This window comes from Phasianus colchicus, chromosome 14, assembly GCF_987193195.1.
Source record: "Phasianus colchicus chromosome 14, bPhaCol1.hap1.1, whole genome shotgun sequence".
Classification (NCBI taxonomy): Eukaryota; Metazoa; Chordata; class Aves; order Galliformes; family Phasianidae; genus Phasianus; species Phasianus colchicus.
Genome location: NC_143449.1, coordinates 13756026 through 13781261, shown reverse-complemented (window position 1 = coordinate 13781261; position 25236 = coordinate 13756026). Strand labels below are relative to the sequence as shown.

The window sequence follows — 25236 nt, the reverse complement described above, 5'->3', positions numbered from 1 at the left end:
TAGTTACAAGGTGTCTTAGATGATAGAAGGGTACAGCAGAATCCTGCTAGGCAGAAGTGAAAGATGACAGACACATGTATATCGTGAATTTATGTGCAGTTCCATTGATCTCACATTTACACATTAAGTGTAGATTTAGAGCCTGATACTCTTCTTGTTATTACAGTTGTGAGGACATGTAGTCTAGAAAATCTGGAATTGATTTACTTGTTTTTCCTTCACCTTCTCCAGTTTAAATCTGTAGTTCCTGTGAGTTTCTGAAAGCAAAATTACATTCTCCTCTTGGCTCCCTATTGTAAGCATAATATTCTGAGTGTTTTCACCATATTAATATGTAGCTTATAATTGTTAATATTGCCAGTGATTTACTGATGAGCCTCTTAACTTTAAGCAATGCTGTGACTCAATCCCTTTCCCTGTAGTATTAAGAACTAATTTGACAGTTGCTACAGGCAAAGCTGTGAGATGACTCAGATTGTCAAATGTCCTTTGTCCTCACAAATGCAAAATCCTCCAGCCAAGTTTCAAATGCGATTCCATTTTATTCTAATTTATTGTTCATTTCTCTTCTTGACATAGCAGCTCCCTAACTAGTCCATACATCATTACTTAAATGCTTGCTCACAAAGGGCTATTGTCAATCACTGGGACAGAGCATCAAGCAGAAAGAAATTCTGATCGAACACATTTTGAAGTCTGCCACAATAATGGAGAAAAACTGAATCAAACTTGAGGGGAAGGGAAGGGCTAAACAAGACTTATTTGTATCAAGCAGATGAGATTATTTTAAATAGGCCTAAGACTCTGAAAATCCCGTGGAATTAATTCATTTCTAGATACTTCTTAGAATGTTTGCATTGGTGATAATGCAAGTGATGGATAAAATACTAATACCAATGAATACAGCAGAAATGAACCGTCAGACCATTTAGACCTTCCTGGGGCTGCAAAGAACCTTGGAGTCAGCTTGAGAAATTCTAAAAAGAAAATTAGAACTGATTGCTCTGTGGGTAAATCTTTCCCAGGTCATCTGTATAATGTACAGAATATTAAATAATGTCATAGTATTTAAAATAGTCATAATTTTTGTATGCATCTTCTTAGTCAAAATCTTGACTTTATTTTAAAATGCTCCCAATAAGAGAATTTTGGTGATTCTTTTACAAATGTTAGATTTTAATGTATTCTAAAGAATAATTGAAACATATAACAGGAAAAAGTCTCCAACAGCTCACACAAAGAAAGTGATCAATTTTAAATTCAAAATATTAAGAGTTTTCATTTTGTGTACCTTAGTGGAAGGAATTAGATTTTTCCTTTTAATCCGAGAGGAATTTAACAGTGTATTGCCTTGAACTTTGCTTGATCTCTGCACTACAGCTGCGCACAAATCAATAACACACTTCACTCACAAGAGTTTCTGTCCTTGTCAGCTCAAAATTCTGGTCACTGAGGAATGTCATGCTGAAGATGAGCTTTTCACCTCTTCTCTTTGGATTTCTTATCACTTCTGGAGGGGAGATATTCCAACTGGAAAAAAAATAACAATGGTTGTATAATTCTCTGCCAATCCTACCTCGCCCCAATTCTCAAAAATAGAGAAATGTTTCCTTACGAACAAGAAAATGCTGCAGTCTCTGAGGAATTTCACATATAGCATGCATGTGAAGACAATCTGGTGGGATGAGCAGCAAGAACAGCTGATTTTGGGTTTCAACTGTATTAAAAAGGATTCCTACTCTAGGAAACGGGGGAAACTATGTGATAACTTAATAACAGACCTACATAAAAAAACAGCGTAGTATGTAGTATGGATAGTGTTAACTTTCAATTGAACATCTCTAACTTCTTAATGCTTCCCTGTGAAATCACTTCTTAAGTAGCCGTAAAGTAATTCCCAATGGATTTTTTATAACAACAAAAAAACCACCACACCCTCCATTGTGTGAAACTTAAATATTCCTATGGTCCACTGTTTGGCTTTATAAATAGATTTATTTGCTAAACTGAGAGCATGGGTATAATATCACTGAGCATGGGTAAACAAAGTTATGTAAAATATGTGAATATTTTTGAGGTAAAGGTAGTTGTTGCTTAATTTAATAATTCCTTGGACTACTGTAAGTCCAATAATATTAGCATTAAAACCTAAATTAGTGGCATAACCTCCGTGTGCTTGTGCTCTATCTACAGAATATATTAAGTAGTTAGGCTTGTTGGTAGGTTTGGATGTGATTTTGAAGTACCTTTTCTCCCCACGTAGAGAGACTGAATTGAGTCCTGACTGCGGTTCAGAGATCAGAAGCTAGACTGGTAATGGTGATAAGCCTGAAAATAACACGTAATATATATTAACAGTGGGCAAAATTGAGCAGCATCAGCTGAAAAGGGAGAAAATGCCAGTGATAAGTGATGTATCAGTCTGGTTTATATTGGATAAGAAAATTGCTGGTAGGTTTATTCTATTGAAAAATTAAGTAACAATCTGTTTTTTCTTTTAAAGTACAGATTGCTCTTGAGTTAACAAACCATAAAAATGATACAGTGTTTCAGAAGTAGATAACCATTGTTTTATTCTTTTTCCATTTTTGTCTTGGTGATTACATGAAGCACTACTGTGTCATAAACTAAGGTCTTTAAAAGTGAGCTTGAGACAATAGAAAGAAAAGCCTTAAGACATTTTTTGTGGGATTGAATGATTGATTCACTTTTAGCTCATATTTACTTGATTGTATTGGCAAGGTCAATATTTAAGTCATTTTTTTTCATACAATTTTAATAACAGACTATGGGAAAGATTTCTTTTGTTATGCCTCTAGCAGGGAATAAACTGAGATATAGAAGTAAACCTTTTTGTAAAATGATAATCCTTAAACAGCTATAGTTAGCTTCCAGGCTGGGGAAGTCCATACAATGAACAATTAATGATTTATAATACCACCAAACACATATTTATGCTGTATTTATCTTCTGCCTTAGCTGGTTCTTTTTTTTTAGTACATCTGTTTGATTTTTCCAACAGGAATCAAAGAGTCATGAGAACCTTTTAAAAAGAAATAAACTGTGATAAATAAATTGTGATTAAAAACATTCCTGGACTAGATAAGGTTGTAGAATGGTCTCATAAACTATACTAAGTTACCTAGAAAGTTTCAATAAAGCTGTCTGTGTAGGTAAAAAGCAGTATGTCAAGCACTTATTGTAGTATCCTACTGCTATTAAGTATGTATTTGTACTGGAAATCCCAAGAAAACTTAAATAGTGAAAAAATACCCTCTCATTTGTCATTCTTTCCATTTCCTTTGAGGTTCTTCCTTCTTCAGTCAGAAAACTAAAAATAATCTCACTCAGGAGCCTGAGTGCTGCCCCTCATCACACAGAAACAAAGTCCCATCAAGATCTAAATCACCCTTAAAAGAAACGATTTGGCAAAACTGTTAATTCTGCTAAAGAACAAGACACTCAGCAAATAGTCAGACTGCAGCATCACTGTTAGCAAGCAGCTGTATGTACTGCTTGCAGAATAAGGAGATTTATTTAGCACGTATTCTTTACTTCCTAGAAAAAGAGAGAAGGCAGCATTTCTGTTAACACCCACTCTTCCCTGTCTTGATTGTAGGTACTCTTAAAAAAAATAAAAAAATAAAAATCCCAAACTGATTGACTTTCATCAAGAGCTCTCTCTCAGTGTCACAGAAATAGATTTCATTGGTTTTGACAGCTTGGTTTGATGCTAAGCTTGTATCAGAAACCTACCAATAGGAAAAAAGGCTGCTGAGTTGAACATAATGGTAATATTTGGGGTTTCTGCTGTGCGTGTCTCTGTGGTGGATATGATTTCCTCTATTTGGACCCCAAGAAGCTTGTACAGCAGCTCATTTAAAGTTCATGCCTCCAAAAGGAAAATAGTGGAAATATGAAAAGAGAAATGATCAACTGCACTTTTATTTTGAGCAGCTCTCCTACCGGCTGGGAGCTCTGCAGGGGAACAGGAGATGGGAAATCTGAGTTGCCCTTAAAACAGAATAATTTTTTTTTTTTTTTTTTTTTTGAAACCTAGCATACATGAAGCACTTTACTATTCTTGCTATCTGTAAATGGCTGGAAGACAGCAGGTGAAAAATATCACAAAGTGTCCAGCTCTTGTAAATTTCTTCCCTCTTCAAGTTTCCCGTGCTCATGCTCTTGTTGTCCTTTCCTATCTGCTTAGCATTACGTGACACCCCGGGAGGTCCATGAATAACTTATCCTTCTGAGAATGTTTTTTGTTCCTGAAGTAGCTTAGATCAAGGATGTAATTGAAACAATGCTCTGAAGAAGTAGTTTTGTACTGCCCACTCTGGAAGCCTGGTCCCAGACATTGTGAGCAAATATCCATTTCTGTATAATTTTCCACTCCTATTTTGTTGTTTAAAAAAGATAAAAATAAAAATCCATAGAAACAGAGCATTTTCCATGTTTTCCTCTTTGCAGTTGATCAACAGTATCTAGTAGTGCAAACCTGAAGAAAGAAATATTCTGTCTTCTTCACATACGTGAATAGATTATTAATATCAAAATGGAGGAGGGCTGTAGTCTTACTATCTGTTTCTTTTTCCCAAAAGTCTATTTAATGGCAAATTCACAGCCATAGCCAACAAGTCCTATATATGTATATAGTCTTTCTGTGCATGCCATTTGTTTGCTGGTGTTACTGTGATGTCTCCTTAGCGTGTGATGCTGATAGGTAACCAACTCCTAGTGGAGGGGGAGCACTGGGAGCATTGCAGCCAGCTGATAAAATCCACTTCAGCCTTCCACTCCTCCCACTGCCATTAAACAATCCTGCTTGGAAAACAGAAGAACAAAAATTTCAGCAGCAGCATAAACTATTGCTTTTATGAAACTGTAGCAACATCTTAAAACTTCACAATTTATTCATGTCTGTTGGGTAATGCTTATACCAGAGTTTCCTTGCAATTTTTGCCGAAGAAGCAAAACCAAGTTGTACTTTTATCCTTAGCCATGAATTTTTCAGAGTTTAATTCATGCTTGGAAGGGAACTTCTGTTAAATATAACAGTTTGGTAGGTGATGTGTGCAAACCTTTTCCATAACTCCTTTTTAAATGTTGTGAATATTTTTTTCTTTTTCTGTATGCAGATATCAGTGGGCTTCAATTAGTATGGAGAGATTATAGAAGAATACTTTTAAAATGCTGCTATTTGATACAAATATCTTGAATTATAAACAGCAAAATTAAGCTTGGTGCTAATTTCTCATGTGTTCCTCCCACTTGGCAAAAATAGAAAATGGCTAGTCAGCTTTCCCTTTGTTTACATAGTTTTGAGTTTTTAATTAACATAATCTGCTTATTGCAATGTAGCTGCTAATTGCAGCCAGTTGAAGGAAAGGGGTGCAAATTGCTGTGTTTATGTGGCAGAAAGAGGAGCCAAATAATTAGAGAAACAGTTTCCCATATAGAAAATGATAATATTTTCTTTCTTTACATGAAAACGTAAATAAATCTGTGACCAACTGTTCAGACACCATTTAAAAAGCACTGTAGCAAAGCAAAGAACACATTGAAATAGATTCATTTTTCCATCAATTTGCCCAACACGTTCTTATTGTTAAAGACAGCAAAGCTTGGATTAAAAAGAACGTAATGCTCAGTTTCTGAGAATCTGGGAAGATGTCCATGAGGCCTCACAGTACCACTCTGAAACAGAGGTCCAAAGGTGTGGCAATATAAACGCTGAATCTCAGTATCTGAGACCATTGCTGAAGTTTCTGAGTCCTTTTATGCATGTAAGTGTATGCGAGCGCTCCAGGACTGTCTTAGTATCTTCACTGCTTGTGACTAAAATGATAACTGTTTAGGTGCTGAGTATTTCTATTTATTTTCCCCCAAACTGGAACAATGTTAGCTAAGAAAAACCCCAAAACAATGATTCTGGAAAATATTCAGATAATAGGCCTGGCTTTAACTATGCTTTATTAATATATATATATATATATACATATTTATTTATTTATTTATTTATTTATAAATATAATTCTGCAGGGGAATATTAGGTTTTAAAAAAAAAAAAAACATTAATTTTGACATTTCTGTAAACCTAGACAACAGAACCAAACCTAATTACAGAAATGAATTTTGTCCCAGTCATATAATCCGCTGTGAAAATTTTATTCTACTTCACACTTCTACTGCAGCCAAATATGGTAACGTTTATTAAGTAGTCTAGTCTTGTAAAAATAGAAAGGAACAAAAATGGATGCTGTTAAGATGACTTCAAATACAGCAAGATTTACTTTATGCTAGAATGAACAATGATTAAGAAGCTTTCAATGTATTATTAGGAATCTCCAATTGCAAAAAGAGAAGCAGCTATGTATTTTGTAAAATGCAATCAAATTCATTTGTAGTAGTGATTTAAATGGATCCACAAGTAAAACTTCCAAATGTTTTATCTATTGACCTTTACCATATGCTTTAAAGGTTTAGTATTGGTACAAATGTGTGTTCAGAACCAACAATTCTGATACGTACCTGATTCTGATTTCATTTACTTCTTAATGAACTTCTTAATGAATTTCTCATGAACAATGGAAGCAACTCTTGACTTGGCAGTGCTGACAGCTAATTGGAATCATGTCTTAAGCAAGAAGATTTTTCTCATTCCCACAATATTTGATAATATGAAGTTTTGAAATGAAAACTAGATTATATTTATTCCAAATTATCTATTTCAAATTACTGCACCTGAGTCAAGGAAATGGGTGGTGTGGCGTTTATTATGAATTGATAAGATAAATGCTTCCTTGTCCATTGGTAAGTAAGATGTCTATTCTTTGAGTATTCCAAAGAATGGCTACTAATTAATATCAGTGTTTTGTTTCCTGTTGCTTCAAAATAGTGCCTAACAACTCAACACTATTTTTAGAATGCAAATCATATATTAATGTTCTCTCCTCAGACTTGAAAAAAGATTTCAGTGATCCAATAGGTATGGTGTTCCCAGCACTCATCCTGAAGCTGGGATCAAAATCCTTGTTAAGAATGTATTGAAGAATTTGGAGCCTGTATTTGCTATAGGTCAATAATATCATATTTGCCTATATATATTAAATATATGCCCATGATACATTAAATGAGGAAGTGTTCCTAAAATTTTCTAACTTATGATCTTCCCTTTATACAAACAGTGTTCAGACACTCAACAAAGCAATATATCAGGGGTGCACATTCGAGCACCAGTTGCATAAAACAAGCTCATCTGAGTTTGAGCTGACAAAGAGAACGTCTTCGTGTTTGGTGTGAGCTGACAAATGCATGAAAGAGAAATCAATCGAAGGTTATTAAATACTAAAACATCTCCTCTGGGTCTGATCTGCAAAGTATTGGTGGCTTTGAGAACAATTACTTCGTGTTTGACCTGTTCCTATTCTCTTCCCTAAGCACATGCTATTGATTGCCCACAGTTGGACCATGGCACTGAGGCTGCAGCCTGATGATCTTAAACCTTGCTGGTGTTTTGTCTCAGTTACATGAGAAGGTATGAGGTCAGCACACATTAATAAATAGTTGAAGCTGTTGTGCAGGGCTGATTAAGGAATACAATTTTAATATGTAGTGTCAATTTTTGAATTTGCATTAGGAAATTGTTGCAAATACTCTCCTCTTTGAGTTTCTATTCCAGAACTTCTTTGTTATTTATTTCCTATTTCTTTTTCTAAAAATGAAGTTTGGAACTGGCTCAAAGACAACATTTAGTTGGGTTAGGTAATTATTTAGTTTATTTCATACCCTAATAAATTGTTCTTTAATTCAAACTCTGGGATGAAAGCAATCTCAGCTAAAAGTATTGCAGGTATATCTTATAAACAAACCAGCATCTGAAATGGTATGTATTTTTAATATTACTGTTTACTTAATGGTTTTCCACAGTTTCTTCATACAATTTTAGCATGCAAGGCTACTATAGGTTACTCAGCTGTATTGAAATAAGCTCAAAAAAAACCAAAAACAAAAACCCTTGCCTCCCTCCTTGTTTTTATGTTGTTGTTTTTGTTTTTTTTTTAAATACAATTCCAGTATCTTTTGAGTGAAAATGCTGCAATGAAATGTGTTATCCCTTTTATAGAATGACAGAGATAGAATACTTAAAAAGCAATTTAAGAGACACAACTGAACCTAATCACTCCTGAAATCAAGTGAAGTGAAGGGAAAATTCCTTTTTCCCTCTCCTTCTCTGGTAATGAATGTGAATACTTAGTTTTGGACTCTTTTCACCATTCTGCCTCAATAAATGAGAATAGACAGGGAATAGATCTTCACACTGCTATGCTGCCTGCAGCGCTGCCACTCCTTTATCCTCTTCTCCATTTTTCTAGTCCATCACCAACTTTTTAAGTGGGTTTTGCAACAGTGGTTATCAATTGGTTCAGTTTTCAGAATAGCTCTTCTGTAACTATGCTGATGAAAGAGTAACCATGAGGAGAAAAAAGAGCTTGTGTTTTCTGTGAATCAATATTCTTGACAGACAGCACAGTCCCTTAAATTCTGCTTTTTTTTTTTTTTTTTTTTTTCCCCTGCCTGCATAAATGGGTTTAAACTTGTTTTTCCCATTCAGCTTTTTGCACGACAAATTGTTGGTGCCATCACTGGTGGTGTCCTTCTGGCAGAGTAATTGGTAGCTTAACTATAGACTAGTTGGAGACAGGGTAATTTAATCAGAATTGCTTACAGATTTATGGCAGCACAGTCAAATGCTGTATGTAACTGAAGATGAGGAGTATATAGAATATTTGCTGGAGAATTTTGACCAAGGTTTGGGCTTAACTACTGTTTAGTGGCTATAGCCTTCCTGATTGGTACCCACAAGCAGACAGTGAAGTCAAAGATGTTGTAATACAATGATGCAATACCTGCTTTTAGCAGTTTGCTAATGGGAAGGAAGATACAGTGCATTTGATGAATTTAAATAGCAAATGAATCAGCAAAATGAACACTTTTCTTCTTCTTTTTTTTTTTTTTTTTTTTTTAACATTCCCAATCAGGGGAGCAATTTAGATGCTGTAATAGGATTTTCTCAAAAGCTCATGGCATAAAGGGAACGGCTGCTTGAGAGAGTGGCATCTTTGCAATTCAGGTGACTTCTAATGATGAATAGGAGAATCCAGAAACACTTGTCTGTGTTTTCACTTCTAACATGTTTTCACAGGAAATAAGCTTTCTAAATAAATATGCCTGATGAAATGTTGAAATGTTCAATTTCATGTACTATTGGGAACATTATCCCCATACAGTAGAGTAGCTGGAAAATTGTGATACAACCATGGTGACATAGTTCTTCCCCTCCTCTCTCCCCAGCCCCCCATGAAGAATTTTTGTGGAAAGACAAGTTAAAAGTAATAAGATAAAATGTTATTATAGGGCCTTTGATCTTCTGTTACCCAAAAGGAGTGAATGTAGGTGTCACAGCTGATGAAGGACTAAGCTATCCCAGGCTATGCAAGGCTCAGTACAAAACAGTGAGAAGCTGGCCTTATCAGATCTTTTCCTAACTTAAGGCGGGGAGGGAGAGAAGCTGTTCTTTAGAATAAATAGGACTATAAAAGCTGTCAGATTCCCAAAAAATAAGACTTAGATAACAACTGCAAATGCAGACTCCATGAAAATATAAACTCATTTTTTAAAAATTGCTTTCAAGACATTACTTGCCAAGTAATGGCGTCAGATTTTCTTACCTAATTAAAGTGCTAATACAAAGATTTGGAAATGGCAGTGTTCACACCAGCGATCTATAGAGTGTCCAGCAGTGCCACTGAAATGGTTGAGAGATAGCTTCCTGTAGATCAAGCATAACAGCAGTTTTTCTTCTGTGCGTCTCTGTGATAGCAATGGATTCTTTTCTCATGAAATTTGTGGGGTTTTTTTGTTTTTTTTTTTTTTAACTTTACCCTTTGCTTTCCATCCTCACAATGGAGTGCAGTAGGAGAAGATCTTTCTGAGTGCCATGGTTCTTTACTGACACGATGCATCTCTGCAGTAAAAATGCATACCTCTGGGCTATTTTTTTCCTTGTCATGTGATAAGTCTATTTGGATTAGTGCTCATCAGTGTTTTTTAAGAAGTTCTAAAAGCTTTAGTCTGAAATGTATATACAACACTTGTGCCACTTTCAACATTGATGTCCTTACCAGGGTTAGGAGCAATCCACTGCCCTAAAGAGTTTAGAAGTATACTGAAAAAATACAGTTTTATTTTTTTGTGTCTTTTACCTATGACTCATTTGGGAATTGACTGAATATTCTCATAATATACCTTGTTTTCTATCATAGAAGACTTGTTTGAAAACTTTTCTTTCTGCCAGCTAGTGGGATGACTGGTTACCACTTAGTATAATTTCAGTGGAAAACTATTGGCTTAAATAACTCTTCTCCAGAGCTGTGCTTAGGAAGATTATTCTTGTTAGAAAAAAACAAAACAAAACAAAAAACATTAATGTGCTTGTATACTTTCAAGTTGAAAGAATTGTGCTTTAGGAAGAAGTATTGCAATAGAACATCGTAGAGTAAGAAAACACAATCTAATCTAATGCTGAAACTTTCCAGGCAACCTACTAGAGTGCAAGGCCTTTGCTCTGTTGCAGGACATTTTCTGCTGTCCCATGGTGTGTAGGTTCTTGCGAATGAATGGGCCCAACTGCTAGGTTCGAGCTGGAGTCCAGGGATGGTGGACATGGTCGGAGTGCCCATCAAGTACCATGACATTTTTACGCTCTGGCATTAGAGGTAACCAGGAGTCCTTTCCTTTGTTGTCCCAGAAGGGAGCTGACCTGGGCTGACCTCAGAGAGAAGGCCATCTAGGAGATTTACACCTGAAGTAAAACTGTAATGCAAATCTATGAGACCTTACGTGCTACTTTCTGGTTTCATGCTTCAGGACAACTCTTTTTTTTTTTTTTTTTTTGCACTTTCTTTTTTCCTGCACCTTTCAGACCTCTGTTATTCTCTCATATCTAGTTTCTCTGATTTCATTCTGCACTTCAACCTGACTAAAAGATGTTCTCATAGGCTTTATATTAACTCTAGAAATCTGAATTTTGCATTTATCTCCCCATGTCCTTTTCAGATATTAGATTGTTTTAGTTTGTTTTGTTTTTCCCTAGTAAAAATCCATGTTTTCTGGTCAATGAGATTAAACAAATTGACACAAAATAAAAGCTAATTAAATCATGTGATTTTAAATTGTTTATCCTTAGAGAAAGCATATAAAAATGAAAATGAATTATGTCAAGATGCAGACTGAATTACAATAAAGTATTGTAGCTTTTGGCTGCCAGTGGCCAGCTACTGACTGAGTCAAGATGCACCTTCATATTCTGCTAGCTGCCTTTGAAGAGCAGTTATGGATTAAGCCTGACAGTATGAAAATAAATGGCAGAGTGTAGCCGAAGCTAAGCATTTATCAAGTCTGTTGTGCTCTATGCAAGGCAAGTCTGATACAATTTAATAAGATAACAGAAAGCTTAACACTTTCTTCAGGTTGTCAAAATATGGATTTATGCTGTGTGCCACTGTTGCTACTGTTAACTTGATGAATTTTAAGCTATTTTCAATTCTGAGTTTAGCATCCAGAAGACTCTGGTGCAATAGGAATTTTTTTCAGATGCAAAACTGAATACCTGGGATGCTTATGGCAGGATTATTCAAAATTATCTGTTATTGCCATTATAAAATCAAGGGAACTAAAGAAAATATTGGGATAACGTCTTCTCTCTCACTATATGTTGAATGGCACTTTTCATTCTCCAAACGTTTTGTTTCAAAATTTAGGGAATAAATATATGAATGCAGGAATTGAGAGATAGGTAATAAACTAAGAGAATATTCTTTTTTGTTGTCCTTTTGAAATTGGAGATGCTGGTCACGGATCATCTTTTCTCTTTTATGTTCTTTAAATTTAACCTGGGCAAATGTGGGATGTCTTTACCAGCAAGGTTATTTTTCTGTCACTTGCTTAATATTCCCACAGATTACCAAAATTGTGACTGAGACGACATCCCTGCCCTGCAGTGTTGTTGATTCTTTGTTGAAGAACCTTGTGAAATTTCACAGTGAAGTACATATGAGCCTAACTGCTGCTGGTATAGCAGTAAGAGGAAATTTCAAAATTACAAGTGTTTTTTTCCACCTGTTTAATAGATACTGGAAAAATATCAAATCATGAGTTAAACTAACCTATTAGCCCATGTAGAAGGAATCCCCATGGCCTCTCAGTGACTATTAAACAACTTTTCAAAAGGTGTTTTGACCCAAATGGACTGATTTCTTGTGCTAGTCTATCTTTATGTCCTAGCATGTCTTTAACATATACTACAGAACTATCTGTTCTGTAGAGACGGCAAAGACTTTGATATATGTAGTCCAATCAGGACTAATTTTTCTTACTAGCTATCTATTGATTCTTATAATATTAACTTCCATGACATGCATCATTTGTGAGACTACTTCTCCAGTTTTAAAGGCCCTCTGCACAAACAATTCTGTTTCTTCCAGCATTCCTTACGGCTCCTATTATCAGTCATACAGCCTCAATTCAGGAAAGACATTGCCCTACTCAGGCTATTCAATGAAGGACATGGTCCAAAGCAGTTTCTAGGCTCAGGCCTTTATACTAAGAAGAGTGAAATAGTAACTAGGTGATATACCTGAGCCCAATTTTCTGATACCATATAGAATAGGAGGATATGTTTATATAGAGAAGTACTTTTTGTCAGAGAGGAAATGAATGGCTTTGCCTTGATCTGTTTCAGAGATGATCAAAGAACAGATTAAAAGGCTTGAAAGCTCTGTTCAGCCATCATTCAGCTGTGTGCTGTGTAACAATGCTGCCATGCTTCCCCCCTGCTTCACTGTCAAAGGAGTAGATAGCTTAACTTAGGCCTTTTTTCTCTTGTGATGACACTGCTTCCCTTCACCATTCACGTGTTTTTGATAACTCCATGTGTAAAAGCTGACTTAATTTATGTTAGCAAATGGCTGAGGTTATGAAATATGCTTGAGGATACATGAAATGAGTGCCAAGTAATAGGTGTAGAACTTCCATCTAAGGACTACCTTCTTGGTAGGGTAAAGGCTCTTTTTCTACACTGGGGTTAAAGCAAGAAAGAAAAGGAATAGAGAAGATTTTCAGTGAAGTAAAATTTATGTTTTTTACAGTACAGCTTTTCCTATAGTAGTTTCAGTCTCAGGCAGCAATGATCAGACTGCTGTTAGGAGAGCACCAGAGAAATAACTTGGAAGCTAACATTATACAGAATGATAATTAGTTGAAGAGATACACAACAGTCATACCTTTAATCTCTTTAAGAATTGGAGCAGCTGAGAAGCTACTCTACATGCAGGCTTTGTACTGTCTTTTCCAATGTACGTTTAGTTAATCTGTTCTTTGCTTGACTTATTGGCTTATTGGCCTGCTAAAATGCTAGCCCCTGATTAAAATTAATAGAAGATGAATTTTCAGTGCTATTTCATATAATAAATTGCCCATAATAAAATGTTTAAGTTCTCTTACCACCAACTATTGTGCTGATTGCTTCTTTGGAGTTTGATGTACGAGACATGAGGCTATATTGCTAAAATCTATTTTAATCAAAGGAAATGAAAATTATACTATTTCTAAATGTAATATTTGATTAAGTTTTAGAAATATTCCTAATTATTAAGAAGTTAGGTCAGATCTCCTACTTTAGCAAAAGTACCAATATGTCTCTCTAATGTGAGAGCAAATGATTTCCTTTTCCTTGTTGCATTTATGCAGATTCTGGACATGTTTATCATTTCACAGCTTCTCTTTTTAAAAATAATGTTCCATATATTAATTAATTTTCATTGCAATGATAGATAGTTGAAACCAATGGAATTGATAATAATAATAAAAAAAAATCGTGTATTCAACATTCTTTCTTCTTTCAGTCATTATATAGTGGGCTGGAAAAACGCCTCTTCAGAATAGATGCTAATCTTGTTTTCATTTTTTACTGAAGACATTTCTTCAGAAGAATAATGGTAGTAAAGCTCTGGAATAGGTTGCCCAGAGAGGTGGTGGATGGAAATGTTCAGGGTCAGGCTGGATGGGGCTCTGAGCAGCCTGATCTAGCTGTAGGTGTCCCTGTTCATTGCAGGGGAGTTGCACTAGGTGACCTTTAAAGGTCCCTTCCAACTCATACAATACTGTGACTCTAAATCTGTAAAATTTGTAAGGAGATGAAAGCTGACAAAAGGTTGAGGGCAATAAGTAGTGAATAATGATATTTCTCCAGAAGAAAATTACACTCTTTGGCACACCTTTGCTGAATGGTTACAGAGACCAAACAGTGACTGTCCATTGCAAAGGAATTGTACTAAATGACCTTTAGTGGTACCTTCCAACTGAAATGAGTCATGTGAGCCTGGTGAGGCAGCAGGTGGTGTTTTTCAGCAGAGGTGACAGTGGGTCATCTCAGCTGGTGCAGACTTATGCAAGCGCAGTATGCAGGTTCTTGTTTTTTGCTGGTGAAAATGCATAGCTAAGAATGGTGACTATGCTGAAAAACAGTGTTTTGTAGCTGAGAATTTGATCTATTAAATAGTGTTATCATGTTCTTTCTATCATATTTTCCATGGGAATAAATAGGAGGCATTACTTTCTGAGAAAATCTATGTACTTCATGTTGGTTTAAGGGAGCCCTGAGTTCACTGGGATCATGGGCTAAATGCTATTGTGAGAATGGAGGAAGTCTGCAGTTATAAAAAAAAAAAAAAAAAGAACTAATTACATCTTGTTTTGTATTAAGTTTTAAAAGCAGAAGCTGTTGTGTGAGAGTAGTAGGCTCTCTTGTCTGAATTTTTTTCTGCAAAGAAACCAGAAAAGGCAAAAGGATCTAATATGTTACTTGATCTCCTAATAAAAAATGAATATGAACAAACTCATACCTTTCCTGGTAAAAACATGAGAAAAGCTTTTGGCAGGAAATGAGTAAGTTAAGAAACAGGAAGACTCAGGGGACAAGTATGAGTTGGTGGAGCTTTGGTGACATGCACTTATAACAAATGTTACGTAGCACATTCACTCATTAAGCATATGAAATAGAACTTGCACTGTGTTTTCAAGACACAGGTCAGAAACTTGTAATCACCTTAGAGAAATGAGAAAAGGTTTAAAAGAAAAAAAAAAAACCAAAAAAATTAATGAAGGATGCTGTAATGACAATCCAGTGTTACATCTAAGACGGCAAAGATTGAATGCACTATGATGTGTAATTCAGCGTAATATTTAATGTTACAAAAGTTGAATGATGAATTGGAACTGCACAGCATGGAGTAGGGAACAGTAGCCAACACTGAACGTTGGGATCAAATATTGTATGAGATAATTATCTGAACAAGTTTCAGGTGAATATAATACACTGTTCAACTTATTGGGAAGTCAGATAATTTAAAGAGCGTGTACTGGAAAAGTGCAGTAACAATGGACTGGCAGTTAGATTTTAAAAAAAGAACAATATTAGGCTGAACTAGCACCTCACCATTTTACTGAGCAGTGGCCTATTGTAAGTCACAGATTATAGTGCAGAGAAGAAAAGAAATAGAGATAGTAGGGTTTACAGAAAGCAAATAGTCATTTTGTCTATTAAGTGAGAGTCTAACTCAGTGCAATGTAAGGGTGAAATCAATATGCTATGATTCATAAAAGTAAAGGCAATAAAATGGAAATACAAGATGATTCGATCATCACTTCATCTGGAAGACAGTAAGCAGTCTGGTGGTTTTAACGGCAAAGATGAGATGTATAAAATAACAAAATTCTCAGAACCCTGATCTTTTGGGGGTTCATAACAGAAATTCCTTTTGAAAGGAGAATATGTTAGACAGGTGTATCCTTCTCAGTCTTTGATTTCTCTTTAAATTTACTTCTTTTCAGAAGAACTGGACTATTTATTTTTCCTCCCTACATTAATGAATCATGAAAAAGAGTAATTGTGATTTCTAGTGCTCGCTTAACAGGAATGCCTTAAAACAGAAAAGTGTAACCTTCCTTCTCATAATTAAAATCTTGAGAAGGATTTTCTGCATGCACGTTAATTTTTATTTTTTTTAATGCTGAAACACAAACCCAACATCAATAACGTGTATATTTCCAGGGATTTTACTTCAGACTGACTCTAATCTGTTCCTCTGGAATAAAATCTCATTAATAGCTGATGCTTCGCTGCATGAAGCAAAGAGCTGAGCAGGGAAAGATCATCAATCTAGCTAGCTACTTATCTATATGTACACACACACACTGGTTTCAATATATATGATTAAAGCACATAAATTAATAAAGATCTTGAGATAAAGTAAATCAAGAAGTGTAGTAAAGACCTTGAGCTACTCAGAATTTTTGAATCCCATGTTTATTCTTTACCTTAATAGGTTATGATCTTCTCTTTATTCCTTTCGTACAGGGCTGTCAGATCTGAATGAGCTGGTTGTAAAGGAAACGTTCTAAATTACAATAGCAGTTTAAATTGCAGTAGCATTTATATGGAATTATAAAACTGACACACTGACTCTTTGGTCTTGCTTCTGATATTTTTAAATAATTACAGTAATTGCTTGCACTGTAGCATACAGTGGCCCTACTCACAGGTTAAGAAGCCTGTTGTGCTAGTCACTACAACGATCAGAAAGAAAAAGATGTCTGAAGTTGCATACCAAATACAATTCAGCTGTTGGTATGTGCAGAATTTGAAGCTGATAAATAGTTTAATTCATGTAATGTATCTATTTTATATAGACACAATCTCACCTTTTCCAAGTTTACTCTGGGAATTGTAACAGAGTATTTTAATTTGGAATTAATAGGAAAATAACGAAAGATGCATCTGTTTGTTCTCATTTTCTTTTGTTTGTGTGTAGCTTTTTGTTTTCTTCTTCAAGAAGAGATTAAATCTTATGTTGCTCAGCCAAGTGGAAGCCATAGGGCTTGGACCAGGAGCATATAAGCAAAAAAGGCTTTTTAAGAAAAGAAAGATGGGGGGGAAGGCTGAAATGGCTTTGTATGTGTTTCTATAAAAAAGACTTCTATATTGTGAAGAACAGCACAAGGCAAAGAACAAATGTGTTTGTCCCTAACTCCAGTAAACCACTGAACAAGCTGAGATCAGAAGTTAATCAGTGATGGCACTTGATGTATCAGTACTTCATGTGAAATGACGAGTTGAAGGAAAGGCCATATCGGCACGTGACAGGAAGGTTATCTGTGATGTGACAGAAGAGAAATGCTCCTTGCAGAAGCATTTTGGATGGCTGTCAGTAAAGAAATCAGTACTCATAAGATCTGTAGAAAGGTGTTGGGGATGTAAGATTAAAGCTGGACAAAAACATATGGATGAAATACGGCCCAATGATCACAGAGATGGGGAAGTCCGAGTCCAACTGGTGTCAAGGTAAGGAACCTCATCAAAGAGTATCCAAGAGTGATTCTCCTGAGCCCCATTAGCCCCTGATCCTTTTTCTGAGAAAGGTAAGTTATAGATTCTTCTGGAAGAGAACTAATATGAAAACAGAAAAGACAGGGATGGCAATACCGACCACAGAAATAACCCTCGGATCTATTAAAAGGAAATTTGGGACAGAGGAGGTTGACCAATACAGTAGAGCTAAGGTATTATCTCATTTGGTTTTATGCAAGTCAGACTAACTTGAATAGGAAGTTGAAAGATCTTTCTCCCACTTCCCTTCCTCATATCATCTCAGTAGAAGCTGCCAGTCTAGTCCCTCAAGTAATTTCCTGGAAAGAAAAATAACAGGAAATACTAAACCTAACAAAGATAATGTTTCTAAAAGCTAATGGAGAGAGGAAAAAAAAAATATATATATATATAGTCCACATCCAAGAACAACAAACCAGACATGCATGCTTCCTGTCATTGTAGGTTATTCTTCAGTGCTTCATCTTGATATGAATAGATCCTTCAAATAGTTAACTTAGCCAAGGGAGGATTCAGATCAATCCTCCTCACTCCAGCCATGCCTCCTTCTAAATCAATAATGGTTGATGAATACCTCTGCCAAGCTCACAACACGGACACAATGGAAACCCTGCTCTTTCAGAAAGTGCCTTTGGAAGCCCTTTGGATAAGAGGTGCTTTACTGCTTCTCTGTGAAATCTCAGCAATGAAGCTGAATTCCTGATGATGCTGCCATTCTGCAGAAGCAGCGCTGTACTGGTAACCTGCACCTTTCTGCTCTTTGAGGATTTTAGCTATTTGAATTCTTTTCCAAATGAATTCAAAAGCACACTCTATACAGCTTTCATCTTTAAAAAAAAGCTTTTTTTTTTTTTTTTTCAAGCTAGCTTCTGCTTTTAAAACACATCCAACTTTGTTTCTCAAAAAATCTCTCTGATAATTAGAAAAGTGACTTGATTATACTTAAGTTTTGTAAGCAATGCAAGCTATCTGAATTAAAATTGAGTTGGGGGGGGAGGTTCATGTTTTGCAAAATATAAGAAAAGATAGGATAACAATTTTTTTTCTAGCAGTTCACATAGGTAATTGAAATCTCTAAACCGCAGTAAAAGAAAAATCTGTTTTGTTAACTGGTAAAATACTCAGTAAAAGCTATGTCTGCTTATAATCCACAGGAGCATTATCCATAATTAACAATACTTTAAGGTTACTTACTTATTTAAAAAAAAAAAAAAAGCAACTAATAATTAATATCGCTTTTTGAGGGCACGTGAAACTCCAATACTAAAATAAAACTGAAGTTACAAGCATACCACTGCAGCGTATGCAGTCAGGCTTGGCAGTTGGTTATAAGTACAGATTTATGGCTAGAAGGATGCATTCTCCTTGAAGCTGTTTGTGCAACCTACTTAGCAGAAGAAAGAGATTTCCTGGAGATTTCTTTTAATTAGCTGGAACAAGCCATTAGTAAAACAAGCAACTAAAACCATAAGTATATAAGCTATTAGTCTTCAAGCATAGTTTATACAAAAATAATAATTAAAAATATATCCTAAAATTCAATAAGGGAGCAGCCAGGTTTAGTAATAACTATTTCTGCATGGACAACATTGTTTATAAGAGCCTAGGAAGGGAAAAGATAGCAGTCTGTCAGCGAAGATAACGAGCGGAGAAGACAAACTTGATCCATATTAATATGGTTTATGCCCCTTACTTCTTAAGCTCCTGAAAGGCTCCACTTATCCTTGTGGCAATTAGGAGCAATCATCAGTGCCAATGATGCATTTGTACTAGATTATTAATATGAGGAAGAAACGTCCTTTCCAAAAAATTTGAATCAGATGAACTTTAAAGTTTAAAACATTGCTGGTGCACTTTGTCTGTTTACTGAAGTAGCCACTTCCCATGAAGTATGATTCAAATATGAATTGTGTGGTGCACTTCCAGGGGCTCACATGCGGGAATAGATCTGTTCCTTCTATTAACTGTAATGAGAATTGCATGATTCATTCTGCTCACACCAGGCTAAAATGTACCCCTGCGGTTCTGTACTATGTATATTGACTTGAATGAAGCTTTGTGTAATAAGATTTAAATTGTAATGAGTCATTATGCCAACCTTTTTTTTGCTGGTATTTTACATAGTGAGTCTACTGCATAGTGTGAGGTAAGCTACAGCAGAAAATCCTAATAAGTATGGTAAGATAGCAGTGGGTAAATTAAATAATAAGGTTTGCTGGGTTTTTTATTTGGTTGTTTTTTTAAAGTTTTGACAAAATTTGCCATAGTCATGGTTTTAAAAAGGTTGGGTATTTGTGCGTTTATCACAGATGATATCACCAGTCCAGAATCCATTGCATTCAAATCTGTGTCCTCCTTCGCTTTTAGTGGGAAAACTACTTTTGTTTACAGGGGCTCAAGGTGATGTCAAAGTATTGTTTTTTCAAGAATGTTTCAACATTCGGGCACACTCACACAGTTTTCTAATAATCCTTTTATCTGCCTGAAGCTGAAATAACTTTCTTGTAAGGAAGTGTTATTGAGAGTTACTTATTAGTAACTAGATGCAGACATTGATTTCATTAAAAAATAAGTACGGTCCCAAAGAGCTTTTGATTTTTTTTTTTAATTGCATAACATGTAGAGTATAAACATAAACTGCTTTGCTCAGAACTGTGCTTCTTTAATTGCTTGAACTAAAACGATTCCTGGATCAGCATTTTCTCTCATTTTTTTTTTAGTGTATGCTGGTGGCACAGTACCAAGGTATCTCTGAAACTTCCAAAGCTGGCTGGAGCTGAATGTGAGTTGAGGAAGTTATTTTTGTGTTTACTGAAGGGAGTGTTAAAAAGTCTCTACCAAAGAACTTTTAGCCTTATGGTGATGAAGGAATGGCTAGTTTGTGCAAAATTAACGTCTTGCCTTCTTTTAGTGATCCACTATAAAGTTCCTAAAGAAATATGCCCCAAGATTCCATTTAGCACTCATAGGTTTTAATTGGCAAATCTTTCTCATCTGCTCAAAAAGTTTGTGACTTCTAAACTTAGACTGTGCCTAATCAGTACAATCATAGAATGCCTAGGGGTGGAAATAACCACTATGATCATGTAGTCCAACCATCAACCCATCACCTCCTTGGGAACCAAACCATGTCCCTCAGACTGTTAGCTTTTTGTCCCTTTAGTGTCAGCTTTTTGAAGAAGTGAAGTTAATTCTAGTGTTTATGAAACATACATACATGTAGTCAGATAGGTGAGTGTGTATCTGCATTCATCTGCAGAGCACTGTTCTCTGACCGGTTTCTAAATAATCCCTATTTAAATGGCCAGTGCAACTATTAATCTCCTTCTGTCCTTCTGAACACTTTATGTCTCAGACTCATCAATCGAATCACTTAATACTACAGATGGGGGAAATGGGAAGATTGACCAGGTTGAGAAAGAAATTAGAAAGATAACTGAAGCTTAAAGTTTCTTACAACCTGTCACAGTGGTTTGTTTTACTCCAACATTGGCACTCTTGCTTCTTTTAAATAGGTTTTTACAAGGTAACCACCAGAAGCAGTGAAGTGAAAGCCACAGAACTGGCAGACATCAGTATCTAATAGCTGATATCGTTCCTCCTTTCCTCCTGTTACATATGCTCTGTGAAATGGTGTCGGTGAACAGAAGACAACCAAGCCTGCTTTTTATTTTCCCAACCCATCCTTACTGTGTACCTCATCTCACCTTCCAGCAAACTGGTAGGTGTTCTAGGATTGTTTTACTTGTCTTCTTTGCTGGCAGCTCTTCCTGCTCTCGTTAGTACATGAAAAGCTAATTGTGTTGAGCAGATTTGACTTGGCAAGCAACTCACAAAGTATATGGGAATCTCAGAGAAGCCCAGCACCAGACATCATTAATTCTAGTCATAGTAGGTAAATGTTTCACAGGTGAACGATATGTTCTGCTTCTTAAACAGGCAAGACACTACAGATTTCTTCCTAAGCCTTCTCATTGTGGTATCAAGGTACATGAAAAATATTCTCATAACTAATTAGAAATCAGTCAGAAATTTAGTGTGAAATTTAGAGGAAAAGAGATTAATACAGTAGAGAATCAAACTCAATCTAGTGGCTCAATATCTAGCTTGTTAGCTCAGTTTAATTTTTTTTTACCTGTGTCTTAATTCAGGAGCAGGCAGAGAATATATCTGCTTCCCTTGCATAACTACTTTAAAGAAGAACGAAAAACAAAAAGAGCCAAAATGTAGCACTGCAGGCTCACCTTTTTTTTTTTTTCCTGATAGGATTATAAATTATTTAAGGTTTCCTCATCTTTAGAATGCCCAGTTGAAGCACTGAAATATTCAGAGACTGGATTGTAAAAGATTATACTGATGATTCAATAATTCTTGCCAACAAGAGAAATAAAAATCTTGCCTTTTTCTTAATATTTTGAATTCTCTGTATTTATTTTTCTCTTTCAATTTGTGACACTGTACCAACAAACTGTTCAAGACAATCAGTGTTAAATGAAAGGGCATAAACATATAGCTGAAATGCAAATGTATTTCATCAGTCCATTTGTATCTTCCGTGAAAATGCTTCACCCCCTTGTTATTTTTTACTCTGTTCTCTGCAACTGGAAAAACAATACTGCTTATGTGTGCACTGGCAATTAAGTCTGGCATTCTTTTGTGCTGTTTTTTTTTTTTTTTCCTTATTACTTGTTCTTTTCTTGGTGCTCACAGGAGAACTTTGCAAAGCTGAATACACAAGGTTCCTTTTCAACACTAGTATTGATTTTCTTTTGTCTTTTAACAGACAGCAACCTGTACCCAACATGAAAAAAAATAACAAGCACATAGTACTCAAACAGCAAAATCAACATTCTTATTCTTCAGTTAATGACTAATGTGAGCAAGACAAGATCCAGCAGCACTCCAGCAGAACAGAAGAGAGTCCTTTATCCCCAAAGTATCAATAATGTGGTCAATAGTTAAATCCAATAAATGGTATTTTTCCCCCTTTTTAACCTAAAAGTTAAGAAATGAGAACTCTTTTTCTTACCTGAACAGGCTTTTCCATGTATGTGAATTACAAGACTGACATTGCCTTTCAAAAAGAGCTGCAACTATTTTAAGCCAGGAGGGTAAAGAAAATGAATCCTACTCATTAATTAGCATTGTCATGTAGTCCAAATATGCACAATAAGGATTTGAAGATGGATCTCTACCTTCTGTGTATAACCTGGCAGATGTACAAGTGACAATGTATCATAGCATTTAGTGTAAACCCTTGTGAAAGTTCTGTCCTGTGTGAGATACAGATCTAGGAGAGCCAGCATGCAGATGGACAGGTGGTTAACAGAAAATAGCAGGCTGAAGAGAAGATACATGCATGCTAAGAAATAGTGTTTAAATTCTTCTAAGGTTGATAAGTGGAGACTGATGGGCCAGCTGAACCTGCAAAAACTGACAGAATTCCAAATTGTACTGAACTTGTTCAAATCAACTGGTACATAGTAGCATCAGCAATGAGTTGTATAACATGGATCATATCCAGGAAGGTGGAAGCTGCTGTATTCTGACGAAGACACTGGTGTAATACATGCACACTAAAGGGTCTCCCAGGCACTCTACCAGTTGGCCTCCTGCTATTACTCCATCCACATAACTGCTAGTAACCCTGTGAGAGCATGTGTGTGTCTGAACTGTAAGTGGATGTATGGTGTGAATTTATTATTATAAAGCTGTGGCTAATAATGAAAGCTTGATTCTATTAATAATATAAATGTATGTGAACCTAAGTAGTAAAAGGTGTTTTAATAACCGCTGGTCATGATCTGTCGCCCTAGCTTGATTGCCTACCTGAAAAAGTGGTATTTATAATAATGAAATTTCCTTTCTACTTGGAAAAGACAAGAGATGAACCATTGAATGCAGTGTGCTAGGTAGCTGCAGAGAGGACCCTCCCCCCTTCATCTAAATATTGAGCAGTAGCTTTATTTCCTGAATATACCCATTCATTATCTTCTACCAGCAATAAACACCTTACTAAAAAGAAATTGTAAGATCTTTATGAGCCTTCAGTTCATGTTAAGTTTAAAAGGGTCACATTCCTTTGTTTTGACAGTACAAAGGATTCTTAGCTTACTTTTAGCTTTTTTTTAAACCTTAACTGGAGCCAGAAGGCTGGATCATCAGTAGACATAATGTATTATCATTAACTTCATGAGGCAATTTCTCATGTACAATTTTGCTAGTGCAGACATTCTAGCTTTTAGTTTAATTGAATTTGTTGATAAATCTGTCATGACATGCTTTCTATACACGATCTTTCTACAGGAAAAAAATATATTCATGAATGAGATTGAAGAAAAAGCTCATTTACAGTTTACTCACATATTTAACTGGTTTCTAATAAGCAGTAGAAATTACTTACATTGGTCCTCTCTTCATTTATAATTTTCCCATTAACATTTGAAAAATAGGCAATGAGAAACAAACCCTATGCTGAGATCACACATTTTAGCAAATGTTTTCTTTAAATATTACCGAATTTGTCATCATTGAAAATGGAGTAATTTTCATTTCATCAATGAGGGCAGTAAACAAATGCACTATTGCCTGCAGTGTCTTTGTATTAGAATTTCAGTTTCTGCACTTGTCCCCGAGGCCAAGGAGCACGACTTTATGTTGCCAACGTGCTGTGTTTCATCAGGTTGTGTCTTAGTATATACATGTTACTTTAGATGTAAGTAGATGTGACAGAAGGTAACAGACTATACTGTGGTGCTGCAATGTCAGCCTGCACACCAGAAAGATTAGAAAATACAGTGCTGTAAGCACGCTGACTGGAAAGCAGAAAGCAAACATAGCCAAGATCTAGTTTTTTTTTGACATGAAGTCAAATAATTGGAGCACACATGCTCCTTCATTGAAAAAAAAAAAACAAAAACCACCACCTTGTTACTGCCATGAGAATAACAGTTTGCTTTTCCTTTTGGTTTGGCAGCAAGTGATTATCACCTTCAATTGAACCGAAGGAGACAGCAAGGCAGACTCAAATACATTGTAGGTACAGGGAAAAGGAAGCAGTGACTATGCGCTACTGGATTTAACACATTTTATTATTGTGTGCTGTAATAATTTATTATTTTTTTTTTTCCCTTCTCTGAAATTGTGTTTTTGCTGTTGTTTTCCTGCTGAAGAGGACTGTTTGCTTGTTTGTATAGGAGAAGCCTATACAAACAAGAAGTTGGCCTATTTTTAACTACCTTGTTTATTACAGTGCTACATTTTGAATCTCTTTGACCACAAAGCAAGATGTTCTACTTAAAGCTTTTTTGATGTTATTGCACTGAGAGAATTCACTTCAGTAGCCCTAAAAGCCATTCCAGGAATAAGACTTGATCCTACACTCAATTACCTGTCCACATTTCATCAAACATCTAAAAAGAGGTTAAACAAAATGGAAGGACAACCAGGCCTAGACAGTAAATGTTCTCTGGGAATTGACTTTCTTCTTTCCCCTTAATGTAGCAAAAATGCCAGCAAGCATTCTGGCAGTATTAAAACCAACCTCACTTTCATGACTGCCATACTGTTTTACAAACTCAATTATCAATCATTTTAATTTCACTATAATTTATATTTTTAAAAAAATGCAGAGGAGGACTCATACCTTATAAGATGATGCAAGACCAGAGTGGTCATGCAGAACAACACTGTCCTTATAAAGCCATTACTAAAACCATTCAGTGGGA

General features: G+C 35.7%; 1 long non-coding RNA gene across 1 annotated transcript in view; it reads left to right on the top strand.

Annotated features, from left to right (window-relative positions):
• Positions 1-23496, top strand: part of LOC149916029 (uncharacterized) — a 42470-nt gene extending 18974 nt beyond the window's left edge. The window contains exons 2-4 of the long non-coding RNA XR_016471108.1: positions 20230-20291; positions 21025-21230; positions 22293-23496. This is a non-coding gene — a long non-coding RNA (uncharacterized LOC149916029). The remainder of the gene's footprint in view (positions 1-20229; positions 20292-21024; positions 21231-22292) is intronic.
• Positions 23497-25236: the final 1740 nt, after the last annotated feature.